Source organism: Pantherophis guttatus, chromosome 1 (assembly GCF_059756535.1).
Source record: "Pantherophis guttatus breed Tessera chromosome 1, ASM5975653v1, whole genome shotgun sequence".
NCBI classification, from domain to species: domain Eukaryota; kingdom Metazoa; phylum Chordata; class Lepidosauria; order Squamata; family Colubridae; genus Pantherophis; species Pantherophis guttatus.
The window spans coordinates 143,992,861-144,015,151 of NC_142063.1; the positions used below are offsets into that span (position 1 = coordinate 143,992,861).

At 37.4% G+C, this 22,291-nt stretch overlaps 1 protein-coding gene and 1 long non-coding RNA gene across 2 annotated transcripts in view; one reads left to right on the forward strand and one right to left on the reverse strand.

Moving 5' to 3' along the window:
• The window catches only part of KCNJ3 (potassium inwardly rectifying channel subfamily J member 3), a 114,242-nt gene that overhangs the window by 63,939 nt on the left and 28,012 nt on the right, over positions 1 to 22,291 (forward strand). The gene's annotated exons all lie outside the window — the stretch shown is intronic.
• Positions 13,144 to 14,146, reverse strand: LOC117670265 (uncharacterized). Its single transcript, XR_004592606.3, has 2 exons — positions 14,079 to 14,146; positions 13,144 to 13,445 (listed from the first exon to the last, which is right to left on the reverse strand). It is a non-coding gene; the product is annotated as an uncharacterized LOC117670265 (long non-coding RNA).

The window sequence follows — 22,291 nt, forward strand, 5'->3', positions numbered from 1 at the left end:
GGCAAAAAATACCAAAGATAATGGTCATATGACCATGGGTCACTACAAGCCAGTTACCAAGCACCCAAAATGTGTGTATATATGGTTATCGAAACTTCAAAATTGGTTGTAAGTAGCTCTGGGAATATCCATCATAACTTTGAACAGTCACTAAGCGAGGAGTACTTGTATGTTTAGTATACTATTGTTGAATAAAATGTAGCTCATAATGACAATCTCGTGACTTTTTGTTTAATAAACCATGATAGCAATGATTCCTGCTACAAAAATTCTGGTAATTTCACTCTTGCTGAATTTATAACCATTATAGGGAAAGTTGGACAAATCAAATATAAAACTAAATCATCCCTAGCTGGGGAAGCTGCAGGATTGCAAGCTTTTGTCAAGCTGATAGAAACACCACTGTAATTCGAATGCAAGTGCTGCCCTTTTCATACATGGGTATGATATCAATCCAGCAGCACCCAGACACTGTAGCTGTTCTGTTCCCCAGGCATCTGGCTCCACTGGGAACAGGCAGATAAACTCTAGCAAACAGGTTTTCATGCAGATTATATTTATTTCGGGTATCCTCAAACACATAGACTTACAATCATGGTGAGTCAAGGTGAGATTCATCCAAGTATTTCATAATCTATCCCATTTCCTAGTGTAAAATGACGGTAGTTCTGTCCCCCTGTTCAGAAAGCATGCTTCTTTCTTCTGTGGTAGTTCAAAATGGCCGGGTCTTTGTTCTGCACCCAGGCAGAGAGCCTCAGTGGTTAATCAGACACACAGATGTGGTCACATGTCATGGACTACATTTCCCATAATGCAATCTCTCTCTACATCTCCCACAATGCAATCTCTTAAGGAGACAGCTCTTAATTCTTAAGGTAACTAATTCCCTATAACTCACTATCTGAAACAGCACAGTAGCATCATGTCCCACATAACCTCTGGAAGGGTTTTTATTTTCAGCTGCTTCTAGAAAAGCTGGCAGTGCTACTGAAAAGCAATACCTCCAAGTTCCGGTCCTTTTCATCTCCTGAATGTGGTGGGGTACCACTTGCAGCTTTTTTCAGCAAGACTAAATTCTTTTGCTGACTCAGAAACAGATGAAACATATTCACTCTAGAAACTTTATTATTGCATCAGTGGTGGGTTCCTCCCGGTTTGGCCCAGTTCTGCCGAGCCGGTAGCGGTGACACTATGATGTCACCAAACCAGTTCTGCCCCCCGCCCCCCCACCCCCGTGTTATTCTTACCTTTTATTTGGACCCACCCCTAATCTGTTGCTGCCTCCTAAGTCCCAGCTGATGGCTAGAGGGGAAAAAAACTGTTTAAACTCTTGCTGCGGAGCTTCAAAGGGCCGCCCTACAGCTGATCACTGTTAAAAGAAAACAAATGAGTAGACCGGTGCCTGCAAAAATAAATAGGTAGATCTGTACAGCTCTGCAAGCAGTTAAAAGCCTGGTAGACCAGTACCTCTGCTAAATCCTAAATAATTGTCACAAGACCATCAAGCCACGCCCACAAAATAAGCCATGCTCACAGAACCGGTAGTAAAAAATTTTAGAACCCACCCCTGTATTGCATGTTGTAGTATAATCATGGGTAATCAGGAAAGCGTCAGGACTTTCCATGTAACTGTTAACCTATGTTTTCTTTTGTTACAGATTTTGTTTATTGCTTTTATTTATCACACTTTCTGATTCAAGTGTTTAAAAATATTTTAAAAAATCAGCTAGTGAACTTCCACAAGTGTACTGGAATTCTTCACTTTCTTAGTTTGGTTTCATTTTGTTGCTAAGCCCCAGTACTTTCACACTTTGCTTCAAAAATAGTAGTTACTTTGATGTGTGGCTTGATAGATTTATTAACCACATAGATTATGGCATGTATTTTTTTTTCTATCTTCAACCATTATAATTTTGCATACATTACTAATAAAAATCCCAATTAATTTTGAAAATAATAATTGACTAGTATACCTTTAGCTGTGGGTAGAGTTTGAGTCCAAGCAGGAAATTGTATCATTTTTCAAAGAGTTGTGTTCTGTTCAAAATCAAAAGGAGATATTTATCCGAAGTTTATAATTTAAACCAGGGATTTTTAAAGATTATTTAAAATAACCCTCATTACTTGATGATAGGGTCAACCAGGAGGTTACCATCCAATTATAACTAAGATGCTTAATGAAATAGTGTGTAAAGGAGACATTAGGGACTGGTTAATAACTAGCAAAACTTATCTGATTCAAAAAGACCCAGTGAAAAGGTAAATAACAAGGACATTAAAGGCTGATAAAAATGCTTTCCCAGAATGTTTAAATTACTTAAAGGCATAATAGTGGACGATATCCAAAACTGCTTAGAAGAAAATAACATCCTTCCAGTAGAACAGGAAAGAAATAAAAGGAAAAGCAGAGGTACAGAAGATAGGAGGATCCAGGTATTTATCTAAAAACCTGGTGTATTTTCTCTTCTTCTGGAGTTCTTCTAGTTATAATAAAATCTAATTGTTGTTTAACTTTAATTTTCTCAATATTTTGAATTAGTTTAATGGGTTTCTTCTAATTCTTTTATTTTTTTCCCTTCAAATTGTAATTTTCCTCTACTCCTATATTGGGTTTTTTTTCTGATATGTTGCAAGCCGTATCAGAATTCCTCATATATAAGCTTTACTTGCCACCCAGATAGTTTTCGCTAGTATCCCTGGATTTACATATACATACATACATACATAACATGTTTCCCTGAAAATAAGACCCTGTCTTATATTTTTTGAATCCCGAAATAAGCATTTAGCCTTATTTTCGGGGAGGTCTTATTATTTTGGGGTCCATGGAACAAGATGGGGCTCTTCTTGCCATTTTACCTGATTTCCAGCTGTGCATTTCAATATTTTTGAGGAGGGTTTATTTTCAGGGGGAGGCTTATTTTAGTGCATGCGCTCAAAAGCCTGATTGGGCTTATTATCAGGGGATGTCTTATTTTGGGAGAAATAGGGTACACACACCACACACACACACACACACACACACACACACACACAGTTTCTTGTTTGAATTATGTTATTTCTTGATGAATAACAAGACCAGGATTAAAGCTCAACTTGAGGTTTCTTCCTTTTTTTACAGATATTTAATTCTGATTCAGTTTCTTTTTAGTCCAAATTAAACAAGAAAAGTTTTACCAGCATTCTTGTTCTAAGATCAGTAAAGATAGCAGGACTAACTTCTTTCATTCTTCAAATATGAAAGCTATTGACATCTGCTTAATTAATGTGCTTGAAAGCATTTCAGTTTGATTTTTTCATGTATTTTAATAAGATTGATAATAATCTTAAAATACGCCTTTCTTTTGGATCCTTATTCTTGAAGCAATTTAAGGAACAGTCTTTATCAGATTTGATCGTTTTTAAGAATTGCTGCCAAGAAAAAGCTTTTAGATTCACTGTTCATTAAATATTAATATTCCATATTTTTGCTCCATTTTAATAGGGCTTCAAGGTATCAAAAACTCAATCTACATAATACCATAAATAAAGATATCCAAAGCAGTAAGTTATTTTTAGTAAGGCATATCCAACAGTATACTTTTAAACAACTGCAAAAAATAAATTTGGAGCGAATTCTTTGAACACTGGAAAAACAACCTTCCCTGCATATCTATCTAACAATCAATGCTGAGGAATAAATCTGAATCATTTTTCTATTCCAGACACCAAAGAACTACTGGTCAAGCCATGGAAATTCCCGAAAAGCAGTCAGAAAACCAGTTAGATCAATGTCAATTCTCTGTCATTCAGGTCATGGTGGTCCCAAAGGTGTTTTTTCAAGAGGCAACTAGACTTTCTGTTTTTTCTTTGAAGACGTTTCGCTTCTCATCCAACTCATTCTTCAGAGCTGAAGAAGCTTCTTGGATGAGAAGCGAAACGTCTTCAAAGAAAAACCAGGAAGTCCAGTTGCCTCTTGAAAAAGCACCTTTGTGACAGATAGATCAATGAAAATCCAGCTCTGTAGAGATTTTAAGGTGATGCAAAACTAAACACACTAGATAAAATATATATTTATAATACAGGAATTAAACTATCTCACCCCTCCTCCTCCCCTTCCCATATTAGATTTCCTTCCAACTCTACAAATCCCAGTCTAATTCCCATTCCAAAAATTTGCTCTGGATGGATTTGTACCTATCTTCTGAAAATCTGGATTTAGCTTATTACCTGGAGTTCAGGTAGTCCTCAATTTACGACAATTGAGCCCAAAATTTATGTTGCTAAGTGAGAAACTTGTAAAGTGCATTTTGCCCCATTTTATGTCTTTTTACAACTGTCATAAATGTGAGTCAGTTGTCAAGCATCCAAATGTAAATCATGTGACCACGGGGATGCTGCAACAGTCATAAGTGTGAAAAATGGTCCTAAGTCACTTTTTTCAGTGCCGTTGTAACTTCGAATGGTCACTAAATGAACTATTGTAAGTCGAGGACTATCTGTAGTGGACTATTGAGTCTGTTTGGAAATCCAACTGGTTTTTTTCTGGACTACCTGTATCAAAGGGAGCCAATGGGAACAGTCAATTTGCTTATGAGAAGAGAAAGGATTTCTTAGTGACTGCACCTAAATGCTAGAACTCCCTGTCTCAGAAGGCTTAAATGGCACTTTTTCTGTCTCTGTTCTGTCAAAAAGTAAATACCATTTTTCATCCTACAGGCATCTGGTTGTTGGCACTCCCTCTGAGTGTTGTTGAGGCCACTTGGAGGTTTATCAGAGCTCCAAGGACCACCTGAATAGTGCAAATGGGTTTTTTGAGAGAGGGTTGTTCAGTTTTAACATAGATGTCCTCTTCGAGCCCTCTTTCAAACCAGGGGTCCTCTCTGTCCAGAATGTGGACTATGCTGCCTTCAAAAGAGTGATCTTTGTCTTTCAAATGCAGATGGACTACTGAATCTTGTCCTGATGGGTTTGTTCTCCTATGTTCTCCTATGCAAGGAGAGTACTAGTTTTACAGGGCAGGAAATTATTAATCCCCAAGTGAGATTTGACGTAAGCAGTTACTATAAAGTATTTCTAAAATAAGAACATTGTCTGCCAAATCGACAAAGGAATATGAATTTTTTTTCACAGACTTTGTTCTATACTTACTTGAAAGGAAGTGTCATTCTCCCCCCTCCACCAGAATAATTTGAAATTTGGGATTGGAGACGTTAGGACTCTGTGATTTCATCCTACTGAATGGTACTTCGTTTTTGTTGTTGTATTTTTGACTCTTTTTGTATCTCCAAAGTTTAACGGGTGGATAGGCATGGAAATTTGTGAAAAGGATGAGATGAGATATGATAATGGAAACTAATTGGGCTTTGTCTTAATTTCTATAATGAATATAGTTCATGTTTAAATAATTCTGTAATAAAAAAATAAATTGATTATGTGGTATTAAATCATTGCCGACTCCTAGTGACCACATAGATTTTCTCCATGATGATCTGTCTCTAACTTGGTTTTCTGATAGTGAACTCATCACCACTGTCACTGAATCTATTTACCTTAGTGTTAATCTCTTCTCTTTTCTTCCCTTTCCCCCCCAGTATTAGAGACTTTTCCAGAGAGCTGGATCTTTTGCATAATACGTCTGAAGTAGAATAATTTGAGTCTGATCATTTGTGCCTCACGTGAGAACCTTGGGTTAACTTTTTGATGGTCTATTGATTTGTTTCCTTGACTGTTACGAGGACAATGAGATGTTCTGGGATTCCCTTGTTTTTTTTGAGCACCTTACACAGCTTGATATGATCCAGATAATCAAAAGACTTTCTATAATCAATGAAGCTCATACTGACTTCGTTTTGATAATCTTTGGCTTTCTCGATGTTCCTGGCTTTTTATAAAGCCAACTTGAACATCTGTCAACCTTTTTTCCCCCGTGTAGGGCTCTGATAAACATTAGATGATACTAAGCATTATTTTACTTGCATGTGAAATTAAGGATATTGTATTGCAATTTGCATCTTCGGTAAAGTGTCCTTTTTTGGCATTAGAATATAAATTGACCTTTTTCAGTATGTGGGCCACTGTGTCATTCTCTAGATTGCTTAGAAAACCTTGGTTAGAACCGTTACTGATTCTTATTCTGTTACTTGCCATATTTCACTGAATATTCCATCAGTCCCTGTAAACTGTCTAACTTGGTAATGACCAGAATCTAACTTCATCTTCTAGTATTAGAGGTTTTTGTAAATAAGGGATATCTTTTAAGTTATCTTGGATGTTAACATTTCTACTGTATAATATTTCAGTATATTCCTTCTATCTTTCTTTGATCTTCTTTGAATCAATTAGTTTCCAGTTTTCTTCTATTTTTTTCTCCATTTTTGGTGATCTCTTTTCACTTCATGCTTAATGACTTTTTAAGTTCATGCCAGAATTCCTTCATTTCTCTATTAATCAACTTTGGGACTTCAAAGAGATTTCTGATGTTGTCCTTGACAATAGGAGTATATTCAAGATCATATTGTGGAAATTGAGTCTTTCTTTCTTTCTTTCTTTCTTTCTTTCTTTCTTTCTTTCTTTCTTTCTTTTTTCTTTCTTTTTTCTTTCTTTCTTTCTTTCTTCCTTCCTCCCTCCCTCCCTCCCTCCCTCCCTCCCTCCCTCCCTCCTTGAACTAGCATGAGCTATTTATAATTTATTTGACATTTAGCATTTGGCCATGTCTTTGATGCTGTAATTGAGCTCTTCCATCTCCTTTTAGCAATAATAGTCAACAACATTTGTATATACTCCCATCTGGTGATATCCATATATAGAGCCATCATTTTGGTTGTTTGAAGCAGTGTTAACTATGAAAAAGTCACCGGAATGACAGAATTGTTAAGTGGTTTTCCTGCTTCATTTTGGTTTCCTAAGCCATACAGTCCAACTATATATTTCTCTTTCATGTTTGTCGTTCCAGTCTCCAATCACAAGAAGCACATTTTGCTCGCTTGTTCGGTGGTTTTCAAATCAAACTAGATAGTAAAACTTATCAGCTTCCTCTTCTGCATCAGTAGTTGCAGCATAAATCTGAATGATCATCGTACTAAAAGCTGCTCCAGAAAGTCTAATAAATATTGTTCAGTAAAGGATTGCATTGTAGCTATGTACAGTTCTTGGTGTACCCTTCCTAAATATAAAAGCAATGCCAGTTTTTCTTTGTTTTTCAAGTCCTGACTAATAAACAATGTGAACCTCTGACTGAAGTGCCTAATCCCAATCTCTGGTGCCTAAGATGTCAGTTTAGAGTCAGTTCATTTCACCTTTGAGCTTTCCCATGTTCATGCTTCTTACATTCCATGTTTCTACAGTAATTGTCTTTGTAGCTTCAGATTTTCTCTTCCTGTACAGCAACATCAGCAACTGGACTCCCAAAGGCTTTAATCTAGCCACATCATAAACATCATTAGCGGTCTGAAAAGATCCTCAGCTTTTCCTCAGTGGCATGTTAAGTGCCATCTGACTTGAGGGATCCATCATCAAGAACTATATCCTTAATCATTTTACATTTTCTATCCAAATGTTTTTTTTCCCTGTTACCTCAGGACTTGAGAGGAATGGAGAGGATATTTGGACAGCATACAAAAACCATAAATGATCCAAAATAATAAAATTTCACAATAAAAGCAAACCCAAAGGACAAAATTGCAGAGCAACTAGCAGTGCAATTCTGTAAGTTCAAGTTTGCCTTTAAAATGCAGCTTACCTTTTATGCTATCTAACAAGTGTTAAGAATCCATTCTTTTCTTACTGCAGCATGCAAAACTATAGGAACTCATCTAAATGATATCTAAAAAGCATCTTGTTTTAGAGTCCAACATGTATTGTTATCTAAAATATTAGAGCAGGGGTGTCAAATTCAAGGCCCGGGGGATGGATTTGGCCCACGGGGTGCTTAGATCTGGCCCGCGGGGCTGCCCTGTAAACAGTGAAGGACCGGCCCACGGTGTCTCTGCCAGCAAAAATGCGTGTAGCCCTCCCGAGCTCTGTTTTCACTGGCAGAGGGTTGCAGGAGGCCGTCCCACCCAAAAATGGAGCTCGGAGCCAGTTTTCTCTGGCAGAGTGCTTGCGCCACCACAGGCGCCTCCCTGACACAAGTGATGTCATGCTGGCCATGCCCACCCTGGCCACACCCACCCCAGTCCCCGGAGGTCAAACCCAACCCTGATGCATCCCTCAATGAAATCGAATTTGACACCCCTAAGTTAGAGGAATGCTACAGTAGACAATATTATGAGTGTAGGTTGTAGCTGAGAAGAAGCATTAATTTGCACGAGTGGAGGTTCTGCTCAGATTAGTGTCTGTCACATGAAACTTCCCTCTGCAAAATATACAAAGAGGCATTTTCAGAAATGAAGGACATGGAATTGTTATAACTCTGTCCATCATCAAACAGGCCAGTTCCTCCGTAAGAGAATGAAGAGGGACAAATGAACCATTTAAAAATAGAATCTGTATTCTCTGTTTCCCTGCAGAACAAAATTATAGACAGCACAAAATGATTGGCAGACTATGCTGGAAGCCTTGGCAATAAGACCACCACAGTTCGAATAAAGCAAACAGTAAAAAAAAAAAAAAGTGTACTTGGCAAGTAATTTTGATTGCAAATTATAATACAGGTCAATGCCTATCCAAGTATCTACTCTTAGTTTAATACCATTTTAGATTCTTTAAATGCCATAGAACTAAGATAAATTAACTACAAATATAGCAACTTGACCGGCTTGCAGATTGAATTGGAAATATATCAAATGTATGACATTTGAAACATTGCATTGTTTTATAATTTGTTTCATTTCCACAGTAAATAATTTTTGAAAAATTAATAAAGAATATACTATTAAATTGAAATTTGTAAAATAGTGTTATATAGGATGGGATACAGTTCACAGTCTGCATGTTTAGCTTCAGCAATTCTCCCGATTTTTCTATTATATAAAGATGGAATTATAAGTCTCAGAAGCACCATTTCAGAACCAGCTTAATTTAGTTTACAAAAAGCAATATTGAAGTTTTCATTCATATTAAACTTTGGGATTTTTTTTTCTATGTGTGATATGGAACCTCAAAATATTAATGTTTTCATAATGTGTTAAACTGGAACATTACATAAATGACTGGTATTCAGTGAGGGAAAGCTCGTTGATTTTCATTCATCAATCAATCACCCTTTATGTCCCAGGCCTAATACACACACTCACACAAAAGAAAATAGTTCAGAAGCTTTGCTTTGGTTGAGTGGTTACAAAGGCAGTAAGCAGGGCATGTACACAGATGCTTAAGGAGTCCTGAATCCCTTAGAAACTTACAATAAGCAAAGTCCAAGCAGCAAGCAGAAGCATTGTCAGGGGTCATAATACACCTGGTAAGTCATCAGCTGATCTGGGTGCAAAAGAAGAGCTTTGATAGGCAAGAGTTCAGAGTGCAGTTTCAGTAAGCAATGCACTTGTTCCCAACGAAGGGAGCTAGAAGAGCAGTTGCTCCTGAATTGTAATGGTATCTGGGAATGACCTTAGGACACAGAAAGAAAAATCACAACCCAGACTACTGTCGTGCAAAAGATATCTCATCCCACTAACAGAAAAGGGGCACGGGATGTGTCTCAGAATGAACCCTCCCTAGTTTTCTGGAAAGAAAACATAAAAGAGGAATGATATGTTTTCATACTTACAAGAGTCTGTTACTGTAAACTTACAATACTTACAAGTATTAATTTAGTATTAATGTTCATGGTTTGCACTTCATATCTTGACTACCTCAAAGGGCAAACATAATGGTGGGTGAAACCAATCAAGGCTGGCAATACCCCTGACATACAATGGGGCTGAGCGCCATTGCCCAAGGAGCACTCTTTGGGGCTCAGTGGTCTTTCCAGATACAGTTCCTCACCTTCTGAAAGTGGAAACAGCTGCTGATTGCTGGGTGGATCAACTGCAAGTGATTGAGTGCACAGTTCTTCAGACTGAGATCCATCTGGCTCTTCCAGGAAGCTAGTGACTATGACAGTTTTCATATAAAATTCCTGTTTTGCAACATTCTCCAGATTCCAAAACTTTCTTGAAAAGGTTGATCCATATTTTATGGGTACCAAAGTTAGAAAAGACTATTCTGGAAGTATTGTATGAGATTATAATGTTAGGAACTATGAAAAAAATGCTACTTGAGTACCCACCCTGTCCCACTCTTTTTAATTCATTGCTATTGGGTTCCTTCCTTCTTTCCTCCATTTTTTTCAAAGGTGGTAGTTTTGTAATGAACCCTATAGTTTGTATGATAATGGATTTTCCTTTCTGTTTCACAGTATACAGTATTATTTTTCAGTCTTGGCCATTGGAATGGCTTGGCCATTTAGAATTATTCAACAATCCTGGCCATTGCAGAGAAACCTAAGAGGCAAAGCTCATATATGAGAAAGATTGAAAAATACTGATCCCTTAAGTAGCTTCCAACAATAGATATCAGATGAATTAAAGCTACATAAAAGGGAAAAAATGAGAAGTTTTCCGATACACACATTTATATTATTATATTGGAAAGGCATGAATAGCCATTAATATGAATCTCTGTCCCACTTTGGCCTTCCATAAAATGTAATAAAGAAAACAAATCTCTTTGCACATTCTATGGGTATGTGAAGATATGCTAAGAATGAATGGGAATAAAAACCAGGCAAATAAAAAGATGGTCCTTCCATAGTTTAAATATAAAGCCCTAAAAAGGGAAAAAAACACCCGGCTTTCTTACAATATTTTTGGCTCTGTCCAGCATGACCCTTTAAAAAGTGTTGGTGCATCTATTGAGCTGAATATCATCAAAATATTATTTAAGTTGATACAATAGAATGGATAGTAAAAGAAATGGGAATACCAAATCTTTATTTATTCTAAAAGGGGAAAATAAATCTTTTGGTTTTGGTGGGTTCTTTTGCATTAGAATTAAAGTGTTGTTTTTCAATGCATTTTATTTTTAACTTCTAATTTCTCCCTTTTGACAGCCTGATTGCTGGTTTCAAGTATGTCTTTATCTGGACATAATGTTCTGTTTGAAGTATTGTGGGATCTGAAAGAGTATTTTGCAATCAGAAACTCTTCTGGTTGAAAAAATTAATTGTTTTGCACAGAAATGTAATACATATTTGGATTTGGGGAACTGAATATAAGATTGTCAGATTTTTCATTGTATGTCCACCTACATGAGCAGCAGGGTTTTCAGTATTACAGATACAAAGTGGATATGTTAAATTCCTTGGTTGAGTTTTAGGTAGTAAATATCAAGTATTATAGAGATCTTCAAGATGTTAAATGTATTGATTTTGCAGATTGAAATAAAGAAAGGGTTGAAGCAACCACTTTGCAGAACTTACAATGCTGAGCTAAAGAAATTCAGAACTCATTAAGTAATTCAGAATATATTAGATTAATCAAAAAGTGCTATTCATACATGGAAGGTCAGTATATGCCTAACTAGAAAAAAAAAGCCACAGACATTTTGATTTTACAATCAGATGGGTAAGTCTGAATCTTCCATATCATTCCTATTTTAACTAGGCATGGGGCAACAATTCAAAATACCAATGTTCAACTATGTATGTAACCCTGCTGAAATCGTTACCCATTGAATCTGAGGCAGTAAAAGGACACAGCCCTTTTCGCAATACCATCCTTCACATATTAGCATTAGGATAATTGGTGTGGAATGGAAAGAACTATGCAGCATTTTAGGAGAAGGGGTGTCTTTTTCTGTCTGACCCTAATAGGGAGTCAGTAAGGTCTGAAGCAAGAGCACCATGCCCTCATTTACTCTCTGAATTCTAAATATCTCCCCTCAGTAATAGGCTTTGTTCATCCCTATTAGGCCAGATTTGCCTTCAGGAAAAAATCATCTTTGAGTAGAAGATGTCAGGTCAACTGAATTCTGTTGTGAGTTGATATTGAAGTCTTAATGAGTTAACTTTGAGTCATACGTCAAAGAATTTAGGTTAAAGTGAATCTTTGTGATTCAGTAGTCAAAATGTAGGAGGTATTAAGTTATTTCAAGTACCTTAAAATGAAACAACTTTGGAGCATTCCTAAGTAATACTCTTTCTTTTCTCAAACATTATTTGAAGTTTTGCATTCATTTTCAAAATTGGTGTCCTGAGTTTGGTTTTCAAAGATTCTGCTAAAGTACTGTTTCAGTGTAGTCTCAAGAAAAGAATCATCTTCTTTTTTTTTTTTACATCAGTCTAATGCCTAAAGCTTTTAGAATCTGACAAAAGAGTAAGATTGGAAATATAATAGTTTTCTCTCTTTTCTAAAACAGGGAACTCCCAAGTTGCAAAATTTTTAGTTTAAAAAAATACAGGGCAGTAAAAAAATTACTAACAGAAAAAAAAAAGGCAACGGAAAGCATTTGAAAAGCACAAGGCAAAAGATTTAGACATAAAGACAACAAAAGATAAAAACAAAGGTATTGTGTTATTCTTGGACACTTCTGATTCTGTTCTGATAATCGTTCATTTCATTTCATTTTTTTTTTCCTGTTCACTCATTTCCAATTTTCAGAGACTGCCAAGACAAGTACCTGCAGTTTTCTTGGCAAGGTTTTTCGGTAGTGGTTTGACATTGGCTCCTTCCTAGAGCTGAGAAAATGTGACTGGTCCAAGGTCACCCAGCTGGCTTTGTGCCTAAGGTGGAACTAGAACTCACAGTCTCCCAGTTTCTAGTCTTAACAATTACACCAAACTGCTCTTTCATTTGTATAAATTTTTAAAATACTAAAAAGCAAACTTTTAGAGGCCATATGTTTGGTCTAAATCTATCTATCTATCTATCTATCTATCTATCTATCTATCTATCTATCTATCTATCTATCTATCTATCTATCTATCATCATACTTGGCCTGCAAATTAGCATATAGCAAACTAGATAGACTTCGTTGCTTGTTAATCTTGTTCTAGACATCCAATAGTTTTCAATCACAATCATAAAGGCAAATCCTTTATTGGTTTGAATTTGGTTTGGAATAAGCTCCAAATTCTGTGTCCATCTACTATCTTATAGTCATTTTAAATCAATGTGGGTGAAGTGAAATGGGCTAAATGATACTTAGGGGTAGAATGGCAAATAAATAAGCATTTAATTCCTCTCTATAGGCTTGAACTCCTTCAGCCCCAAATCAATTATTTATTTTATTATTTTACATCTGTGTTTTTTCTCCAAAAAAGTTTGATAGGAGGACCCACAGTTCTCCCATCTGTATTGCTCTTCCCATTATTTTCATGCATGTGATTTTGAATTCTAATTTCTCCATTCTTCTTTGGCACTATAAATAACTTTTTTCATTTAATGTCCTAAAGATTAATGGGAATATAACCACAAAATTGGCCCATTGCTGTTGTAGGTATCCATGTTGAGGAAGACTTCAGTCGTCTACTGAAAAAGTGATTATTCTGAAAGGGAAAAAAGAGAATTCAAAATGGCAGCTCTTTGCTATCTGTATCCAAATTCATTTACCTGGCAGTGGCTTGGTCTCCCTTAGTCTCTGTGATGGATTTTGTATTCCATTTAAAAAAGTAAGTGCGACACCAACCCAATTCCTTTGCCTACATGGATAGAGGGATGATGCCTGTATATTTGTTTCTGCCTTGGAAATATTTCTTAAAGTGACAAGTGTGTGTGAAAATTTTTCACCTGAGTTCAGCTAGGACAGTTTAGTCAAAGACAGAGTAGTTATTTTCCTTCTCCTGTCTTTAGTGCAAGAGTAGAAGAATGAGCCTATTGAGAGATGTCCTATCCTCTTTTACCTATATGCCTGCTGCAATTTCTTGAAATATTTCTAAAGATAAGCATTTGGGCCTTTGGGAAGATTTTGTGGATTGTCGACTTTCTTCTCTTTAATGTTAAAATCAGCACATGTTCTAACTCCGTACTCCTGTATTCCTGTCAATTACCCAGTTATCGGTTCTTGAAAGGGCAAGGGATTAACATTTTGGATGGCTGGTGTCTGAATTGTTTTCCTTGAAACTTAAATATAATTCAGTTGTATAGATAATAAACAGACAGTTCTTTTGATAATTTTATACTTTAAAATCCTTTATCCCCTGGATGCAATAGATGGTCTTTTACAAGTTCTGTTACTAGGTAACAGAACTGCTCAGTAGAATGTTTTGTTCAGTTCTATTCAAAGCTTCACAAAATGGAATCTTGGATATTTTAAGAGTGTGATTTTGTTTTGTTTGGACTATTATTTAATGAGTGGTAGAACTGAAAATTAATGCAAGTAATCAAGGCTTGTCTTAATTTGAAAGATTCAAGAGTTCTGGTTGTATTTCATGAAAAAAGACCACCCAAATTTATCTACCTATTTATTTCATGCTATTCATAGAGCCCTCCAAAATGAGTCTTCTTCATAAGCAGTCCCCCAACTTTTCTGAGTTTACAGACTGGCAGTGGTGGCGGGAGCAGAGGAGATGTTTTTGCACGTACAGTGGGTGAGCAGGCGAAAGCATGCAGCTCTATTTGCGCAAGCGGAACTGCGCGTGTTCGCCCACGTGTCTACCACACATACAAGTGGAACTGTGTGCATTCACCTGATTGCCCGCCACTTGTGCGGCCCAGTTCTGAATGGCCTGCAGCCTGGTACCAGCCCAGGAGTTGGGGATCCCTGTTCTTGATAACACTGACTATTGCATCATCTGTGTATACTCTATAGCCGTGAGAGGGCACACAGAGTCCTCTCTGTGGGCACACGCGCTGTTACCAGCTGTTCTTCCGGGTTACTCTGTGCGCATGCGCACTGGAATCCAGAAGAGCAGCTGGCTGCCACGCACATGCACACTCTTCTGGGTTCCGGTGGTGCTGAAAAGGTTAGCCGTCACTGCTCATAGAATAGCCATTCACCTCAAGTTCCTTATGACTTTGATCTTGCCATCCTTTAGAAAGGCCTTAAACGAAGCTATTCTGACAGGCACTGGGCCAAAACGTTGGAATCAGTGGTGGTATTAAGTCAGTTCTATCCAGTTCGGGTGAACCGGTGGCGGCTGCAGGAGGCTCCGCCCACCACCTGGACGTGATAACGTTCTTTTTTTGACCCTGCAGATGCGCGAAAGGCCCTGTGCATGTGTGGAGATGGCGTGTGTGAGTGAAGCACACGCACTCCCATTTGTGACCCGGTAATGAAGTTAAGTGAATACCTGTTTGGAATGTTTATGTTTGATGTTTTATCTTTGCTATTGTAGATGTTATTGCCTTGTCAATTCATTTTTAACGCTCTTGTAATCTGCTTTGACTCATTGTTGATTGGATAACCCTATAAATTGAATAAATAATTAATATAAAACTGGGAGATGTAGAAATCAACTTCAGATATAAGTCTTTAATTGTAATAGTTTATATGTGAACTTGATAGAACATGAAGTTTCTTTTGCCTTCTTATCATGAGAGATTTTTTTTTTTTTCAAATTGGTATTCACTAGAACTGGCACATTATCTTAGTATTAATTCCAAATAACTTTTTAACTTTCTTAAAGCTGAATGTATGTAGGAAACAGAAATAGCAACTTTAAACAAAAAAAGCACAAAAACTTATATAGGGATGGTTTTGAAATATTACTTCTCTTTCCATTTTTGAATTAAATTGGATTGTTATTTTATTTTTACCTCTTCTTTTATATATATGTATTTTGTCAACTCAAAGTAGCAAACCAGGGGTGAAATTCGACCGGTGCGGACCGGCTCGGGCGAACCGGTAGGGATGATTTGAATCAGTTCGCCGAATCAGTAAAAACCACCCCTGCTTGGTTCCACCCACGCCCACCCGGTCCCTGCTCACCCCTTCTGGCCGCTCGACCCGTTCAACGTTAAATACTACAGCAGAGAGAATCTGAACTTTTCTCCCTCCATTCACAGCGGAGCTGCTGCAGCCTGTTTCTTTAAGGTACTTCGACCCCCATGAGGGAGGGGGCCAGGGGGGGACCATAAAGGGAGCAACAGCTGTGCTGTGAATGGAGGGAGAAAAGTTTGGATTCTCTCTGCCACAGCATTCACTATTAGCCCTTCTGGTCCTCATTCACACATTTTTTCCTACCAGGTTCTGTGGGTGGATCATGTGGCTTAGTGGGGGGATCATTTGAGTGGGAGTGGCCATGAGTGACATCAAATTGGCCACACCCAGTCAGTCACAGGATCCCCCCCATCAAGCCACACCCACAGAGCTGGAAGGAGAAAAATGTAAATGTCACCACTGTAGCAAACATATTTAATATTCCTTATGTCTCCTATTTTCCCCATGACAATAGCCCTGTGAAGTGGGATGGGTTGAGAGAGTGAGTGACTGGTTCCTTTCATACTTAAGGTAGGACTAGAATTCACAATATGTAATTATTATATAATTATTCCAATTGAAGTACAGTTTGAATTGGCATAGTTATATAATCCCCAACAATTCTAAACTCCATATCAAATATATTAATTTATTCTTCTACATCATGGCCATTTAATTGTATATAAATATCAGTGATAGCATTTAGCTACTATCTTGGGATTCTGTACCATACAAGGCAGTGGTGAAATGATTTTTTTTTTTTTTTTGCTACCGGTTCTGTGGGTGTGGATTGGTGGGCATGGCTTGCTGGGGGGATGGTTATGTGACTGGGTGGGTGTGGCCAATTTTTTTTTACTTTTTACATTTTTACAATAGGTAGTACATTTTTACTACCTATTCGCCCAAACCTGTAGTAAAAAAAATGCTGTAACAAAATAAAAAAAAAGGTTCTGATGATCACGCAGCACAGCTAATTGACACTCCTTGTAAAGCAGGGTGTCAAACTCAAGGCCTGGGGGCCTGATCCGGCCCATGGGGTGCTTAGATCTGACCCTCAGGGCTGCCCTGGAAACAGCTAAGCACTGGCCTGTGGTGCCTCTGCCAGTGAAAATGGAGCTGGGAGGCTGCAACCCTCTGCCAGCAAAAATGGAGCTCAGGAGGGCCGTGCGCAGCCCTCCTGAGCTCCATTTTCACTGGCAGAGGGTTGCAGGAGGCCGTCACAGCCTCTCAAGTTCCTTTTTTGCTGGCAGAGCGCTCGGGCCACCACAGACGCCAACACGAGTGACGTCAAACCGGCCATGCCTACCCTGGCCATGCCCACCCAGCCCCCAAGGTCAAACACAACCTTGATGTGGCCCTCAATGAAATCGAGTTTGACACCCCTGCTATAAAGCTACAAACAAGTAATTCTTCTTCCAACCTGTTCCTTATCCATAAATCTGAGATTATTTCTTTAAGAAATATATTCAGTTGAAAAATTGGGATTTGTTTTATTTTTTGTTTAGCCCATTCAGGCATAAATCTGCTGGGCTGCAGATATATCTGATTCCTAAAATGACTTAGAGAAGAGTCTGCAAAGAGACCTATTATCTCCAAGTTCTAAGGAGTGTTGAAGTCATCAGTAGTCTTCTATCCCAAAAAACCTCTGATGGTTTGTACCTTGGGGTTTTTGTACCTCTGATGGTTTGTAATTTGTATAATTAAGTCAAAATGATCTACCAGTAACTGATAGAATAATCTGATGTGTATTGCCTCTCATTATAAAATATGGATAGAAACATTTAGCTTTATAGATTACAGTTTTAGGAGATGGCAGAATTAGGCAGGGATTGACACAAAACAGGTGTGCTGAAATAAGGATAAACTATTTCTGAAGTATCTTTTTTAAAGATTTTCTTTATCTTGTCTTTATTATTTTTATAAATAATTCAAGACGGCAAACATACATCATATTCCTTCCTCCTCCAGTTTTCCCCAAAACAACAACCCTGTGAGCCAAGTCTCAACCAATCCAACCCATCTCACAGGATTATTGTGGGAAAAATGGGAAGAGGAAGGAGTGAGTATTAGGTATATTCAAAGTCACCCAGCTGGCTTTCATGCTATGATGGGACTACAACTCACCTTCTCCTGGTTTTTAGGCCAGCACCTTAACTACTGTCTTCTTTTGGATCCACTATAGCAATCTGTCTTGTTTTAGATTCCATTCCACTCTGATGTTTTAACACATTATTGGCAAGTATAAACTATATTATCCCAGATTACGATAAGACAAAAATGACTGAAGACTTTCTCCAAAAGAAGGGAAAAAAATGATTTTTAAAAAATCCTGCCTATCACTTTTCTGTGTTTGCAAGGTGACATTTCTTGAGGGAGAAGGAAATACTTGGACTTGCACTAATGGTTTTGAATAGTACTGGGAAATAGCAAAGCACCTAAACTCAGTAGTGAAATAAAAACACTTTTTTTTCTAAAGCAGGATTGGGGAACCTTGGCCCTTGACTTCAAGCCCATGTTTGGCTCAGGAATTCTGGGAGCTGAAGTCCACAAATCATAAAAGGGCCAAAGTTCCCCACCCCTACTCTAAAGCGTTTAAAAACCAGATTAAAACTCCAAGATCAGTATTAAGTTTAGATACTGGTTACATACTGTGTACACATGTAATATTTATTCTGGACAGCAAGATATATACTGTATTTCTTTAAAAAAAAAAACTAATGATGCTTATGACTGTTATAATATATTTAAAATACATTAGTTTAGCTACCTGCCTTCCTTTCTTCCCTGAACTATAGATTAGAGGTGCTACAAATGGACTCCTGCATATTTTAAAGGAGCTTTGACGCATGAAAATAAGGGGTGGATTTTCATGGTTTACTCTCTTTAAAATATTTCTTTGGTGCTGATTGGATAAGCAGGCTTAGCAATTATTTGGGGGAGACGGAGTGCACCCCCATTGGAAAGCCAGTCATAGGATCTTCCAAGATTTGCTGCACTGCATTGAAATTGTCAGACTGCAGCAATTCAGAGAGCATTGGTGCTTTTTGAATGCAAGTAGGATTTGGACTAAGACTAAAATCTTCTTCCCCAAATATGTTTATTGAGACATTGCTATCTTAAGATGGAATACAACTCATAATTTTATGAATACATAAAAGGCATATCCTTAGTGACCTAGCAGAAAAAGATGGCTTATAAATATAGCATTAAAATAAATGACTGTGTATGCATAATAATGGGGAACATTTGCTCAAACTGAAAGAAAACAATATATTTTCATTTCCTACAATTGTTAACTGTTGTTGTCAAACACTGTAAAAACTTCAAGGTCACTAAGTAACTCTAACTGACAAAAATTGTGTTAAAGGAGCACAGCGTGTGCAGTTCTCAACATTCTGTCTTCTGAAGCAACCGGGAGGAAAAAAAACCAAGCATGTCTATATTATAATATAGTAGAGAGACAAATGGTAAAATGTTATTTCTCCATTCATATGGAAGTATATAAGTCTAAGTGTTATTATATACCGCTTCATAGTGCTTTACAGCCCTCCCTAAGTGGTTTCCAGAGTCAGCATATTGCCCCCAACAATCTGGGTCCTCATTTTACCAGCCTTGGAAGGAATGGAAGGCTGAGTCAATCTTGAGCCCTGTCAGGATTGAACTCCTGGTGTGTGGGCAGAATTAGCTTGCAATACTGCATTCTAAACACTGTGCCATCACGGTTCATACCTTCTATTCCCTCTCCCTTCAACACAGGTAATAAACATTAATGCTGCCTCAATCTTCTCAGGGCCTTCCATTCCCTCCTTTTTCTCCCCTCCCCTGCCATTGTTGTTAATGGCATACTGCACTCACCCTGAGTGCCCGTTCTTCCCTTGCTCCACTGCATTTTTTCAGCCACTGTTGCTGGAAATTCAGCAGGGCATTTTCCACCAATCTCCACCCCCGCCCCCACAATCTTTCCAGTCCTCTAATTGTTTCCTTTTATTCCCTCAGTCACAATCATCATACCCATTGAGGCATATGCCACTATCCTAATGCTCCTCCCACTACTACTGCAGTCTTTTTTTTCTTAATCTCCCTCACCCCCAGCCAGATATACTTCTGCTGGGAACAAAAGCTGATCACATGACCCCAGGACACTGCAACCATCATAAATGTGAACCAATTGCTAAGCATCTGAATTTTGATCATATGATGATGGAGATGGTCGTAAGTGTGAAAAATGGTCGTAAGTCACTTTTTCAGTGCTATTGTCACTATATGAACTTGTAAGTTGAGGACTACCTCGACTGTACGATTCAGTTTCCTCATAGTACAAGAATTTTTATTATAATAGTAAAAACTGATACAAAGTAAAAGAAAAAGAGGAAAATGGAACGAAAGGATAATTTTTTCAAGGAAGAAGAAAAAAGAAAGAATATAGTAAAAATATAATAAAGAAAGAGAAAAGAAATACATAAAGAAGTGATTTCCAACCTTTGTCACAACAAGTACAAACAAATTTAGAGACTCTTCATCCCTTCTAAGGTTACAAACAATTATCTCATCTCATATCCCATCTCTTATCTATAGATAAATCCATAAAGTATCATCTTTTCAGTCCTGATGTCAGCAAAAAGTTCATAAAGAGTCATCAGATATAACAACATATCTTGTTTTAATCTGAATCAAATAAATCAACTTTATATTCCTTCTATCAGTCTTAATCTTTAATTCATGTCAATATTTACATGGAATTTGATTTATTTTCTTTTTTTTTTTTTAGAAATTTTATTATGTTATATTACAGTACAATACAAGTTAAATTGGTTAGACAGTGATATTGATTTGTTTGAGTTCTTCACGGCATTAACAAGCCTCTTTTGTAAATCCAAAAGGAAAACAATTGCCAGGTCATTTTCTTGCTTTATCATTTGCATTTCTCTTTTTAATTTTATTTATTTATTTATTAAATTTATTAATTTTAAAACATTACACAATTTCTTTTGTAGATCCGGTGAAACATCCTTTTCCAAGTCCTTCTTTTGGGTTGTCAATTGTATATATGCTTTTGATAAGTTGATTAAATTTGTTCCATATCTGCTATTTCTTCAATAATATATATTAGACACAGTCTATCCATGCAAGCAGAAACACCATTATTGACATTGTTAATCTTGTGGCTACTAATTTCCCACTCTGTTCTTCAAAAGTCTTCTTCAGTATTTTCCTTGTTATAAAAATTTGCATTTTATGGTCTTGCATTTCTTTCATCTTCCTAAAATCTTTAGTCCCTTCTAGTCCAGTTTATAAATCATGAAATTGCCTATCTCTATTACATCTTCCAGAAATATTTTTTTCAGATTATTTCACACTGTTCTTTATAAATTATAAAAATCTTTATAAATTTTATTTAGCTTTTTGCTGTTTATTTAAAGTTTTCTTTTTTCTTATTTTCTTTTGTTCGGAGTTGAATATATACTCACTCAGTAACACTTTCCAAACTTGTCATTCTGAAAGTCGATAATAATTTTGAAATGATTTCTGAAAATAATTAGAAAGTGAGGCTTGCAAATTCAGTGTCCTTGAAAAGGCTCTGCTATGGTTGTGAGCAAGATAGCAATAGCACTTAGACTTATATACTGCTTCATAGTGCTTTAAAGCCCTCTCTAAGCGGTTTACAGAGTCAGCATATTGCCCCCAACAATCTGGGTCCTAATTTTCCTGACCTCGGAAGGATGGAAAGCTGAGTCAACCTTGAGCCTGGTGAGATTCGATGTGCCAAACTGCTGGCAGCCGGTGATCAGCAGAAGTAACTTGCAGTACTGCACTCTAACACTGCGCATCAAGATGGCTGATCCCGACATTTCCCGGTACTCAAACCCTTGTAAAATTGCTGTTCTGCTGTCATGGAAGGAACAGCTGACTGGAACATACGTGGACAGTGTCCTGTCCTCCCTTTATCTGCAAATGTTCCAAAAAACAGATCTACTCTCTGGTTCCTTGCTATTTGCTGCAGTCATCAGTTCCACCTTTGCAGAGTCCACCTTTGCACCTGTCAATAATAATAATAATAATAATAATAATAATAATAATAATAATAATTTTATTTCTATACCGCCCTTCTCCCAAAGGACTCAGGGTGGTATACAGTCTATTTAAAAACACAAGACAAAACATTGATTAAAAATTTAAAATAATTAAATAAATTTGGCTCAATTTAAAACCCCACAAATTTAAAATACCCCAATTTAAAATTATTATGTTGTTAGCCCAGCCTGGCGGAACAACAGGGTCTTCAGTGCGCAGCGAAAAACCCGGAGGTTGGAGATCATATGTATTTCCAGGGGCAGTTCATTCCACAGGGCTGGGGCTCCCACAGAGAAGGCCCTCCCCCTGGGTGTCGCCAGCCGACATAACTTGGCTGATGGCACCCTGAGGAGACCCTCTCTGGGGGAGCGAACTGGCCGGTGGGAGGCTATTGGTGGCAGA